This window comes from Chiloscyllium punctatum, chromosome 36, assembly GCF_047496795.1.
Source record: "Chiloscyllium punctatum isolate Juve2018m chromosome 36, sChiPun1.3, whole genome shotgun sequence".
NCBI lineage: Eukaryota > Metazoa > Chordata > Chondrichthyes > Orectolobiformes > Hemiscylliidae > Chiloscyllium > Chiloscyllium punctatum.
In genome coordinates, this window is record NC_092774.1 from 59,117,404 (window position 1) to 59,119,844 (window position 2,441).

General features: G+C 54.2%; 1 pseudogene; it reads left to right on the plus strand.

Moving 5' to 3' along the window:
• Positions 1–2,286: 2,286 nt before the first annotated feature.
• LOC140461149 (18S ribosomal RNA) overlaps positions 2,287–2,441 on the plus strand; it is a 1,816-nt pseudogene continuing 1,661 nt past the window's right edge.

Consider the following 2,441-nt stretch of genomic DNA (forward strand, 5'->3'; position numbering starts at 1 on the left):
AGAAAAGTTGTCTGAGAGTCCCAAATGAGTGAACTGTGAAACTTAGGGAAATGCCCGAAAGGTGAAATCAGTAACCAGGAGAAGATAGGAAAGTGCCTGAAAGTGCTAAATGAGTAACCAGAAAAACTTAGAAAAATGTCTGAAAAAAAGAAATCAGTAACCAGAAAAACCTTTGACTAATGTTTGAAAATGAGAAATGAGTAACCAGAAAAACTTAGAAAAAAACACCTAGAAAAATTTTCAAAGTGAGAAAAATATTCTAAGCGTCAGCGGAGGAAAATGCTGAAGCATCGGGAAAGATTCACAAACTCACGCCGAACACGTGTTCCGAAGTGCCGGAAGAACTGGGTGTATTGAGCCCGGCACTTGGCTAGCTGTCATTTTGTGTCTGCAGCCCGAAATCTTTAACTTTGTCTGTCACGGAAGTCCGGACCCGAAAAAATCCAAAGGGTTTTGCGGGGATCGAGTTCCAGACCGATGCAGTCAAATTTGAAATTCAGTGCCACTTACATTATTCCACAATGAGGTTGGCGGGGTACCCGGAGATTTCTGGGAACACGATTTTTTAGAACAAAATGGCGGCGCGGGACCACTTTGAAAGGCATCCGAAAAACGGTTTCTCGGGCATAGCACTTTAATGACAGGTATGAGTGCATGCCGGAGAGCTCTTGGAAGTCTAGTTTTTGACACTTCGTCAGTTTTTTGACAGACTTGCCAAACTCTTTCTGTCTGTTCTAAGAGTCGGTCAGAGACCTGTGTGGCGGTCTCCTGACACTATTGGAGGGCGGGCAAACCCCATGTTGACTCCGGCCGTCTCTCCACAGGCGCTTGTGTCGAAAATGAAGGTGAGAGACGCAAGTGGCCTGGTTCCCCAGGGTGTTGCCAGGAAGGATGCGGGCTGACCATTGCCTGAGCACTCCCTAAAGCCTCTTACGTTTGAGGGCAGGCCTCACGTGCCGTACGACCGGCTCTGGGGAGTAGGTGGCCGCTATTGTGAATAGGCTGGTCCTCCCCTGCCACCCGGCAAAGTGCAATGGCTCTGCTGCCCTGCGGTGCTCGCCACCCAGGTTTGGGGAACACGATACTTCGAATACACTGGCGGCTCGGGACCTGCAGGCGAAAGGGGTCCCGTGGAGTTTAGCACTGCGACCTCGGGTTTTCGTGCAGGCCGGAGAGCTCACGGAAGTCTAAGTTTTTGACATGTGATCAAATCTTTGACAGGCTTACCCAGCTCTTTCCGTCCATTCCAAGAGTCAGTCAGAGGCCGGTGCGGAGGTCTCTTCACAAGCGGAGGGGATGGTGGCCCTCTGCAGGCACTTGTGTCGAAAATGAAGGTGAGAGACGTGAGTGACCTGGTTCCCAAGGGTGTTGCCATGAAGGATGTGGTCTGACCCTTGCTTGAGCACTCCCTAAAGCCTCTTACGATGAGAGCAGGCCTCACGCACCGCACGACCGGCTCTGGTAGTGGGTGGCCGCTATTGTGAATAGGCTGGTCCTCCCCTGCCACCTGGCAAGTCCGATGGCGCAGCCGCCGTGTGGTGCTCGTCACCCAGGATTCCAACCCGGACCTGCGAGCGTGGTGCGAGGGGGCGACCTCGCTGCAATCCACACCTCGATCGATCTGGCGCAGACCGTCCAGCGTGGGAGGTCCCTTGGCGGGCCAGCTTTCCTGTGAAGGGGCTGGTGCTCCAGGCCGAGTGGTTCTTCCCCGTTCCCCCCGGGCGCGTCCACCACGAAAAGTCAGGATACCAAGACAGGGTCGGGAGAGTTGGCACCCCTCTGCGTCCGAAATGGGCATTCACCCCCGTTGTGATGGTGAAGCCGAGAAGCCGCAGCTTTGCCGAGGCAGTGGTGTGAAATCGAGCATTTGGGTTGCGAGTCCCGGTAACGTGCTTGCCCGCGCACTACCCTTGCTCCTGGAGCAAGGCTTTATGTGGGGGGCACTTGCCGTCTCTCTGTTTCCCTTGCGTGTTGGAATTCCATTTCTCTCAGTACTGTGGTTCCGAGGTGGGGAGAGGAGACAGGGAGATGGAGCTCCCACTCTCTCCTCTGAGCTCGCGCACACGGCTGGTTTCGGCTGGCGTGTGCTCTCACACCCTTTCATCCGCGAGGGTGATGCTCCGTCTGACCCGTTGGTACCGGGGTGTCTCGCTTTGTGGTCAGACGAGAGGCTGAATTTCCTAAGAGTTGAACCCGGTGCCAGGTTGACCTCGGGGGGGGGGGGGGCGGGGGGGGGAAGGAAGGCATGGGCGCCAGTCGGCCGATGGACAGTCCTTTGGGTTCAGCTACCTGGTTGATCCTGCCAGTAGCATATGCTTGTCTCAAAGATTAAGCCATGTATGTCTAAGTACTGACGGATGGTACAGTGAAACTGCGAATGGCTCATTAAATCAGTTATGGTTCCTTTGATCGCTCCAACCGTTACTTGGATAACTGTGGTA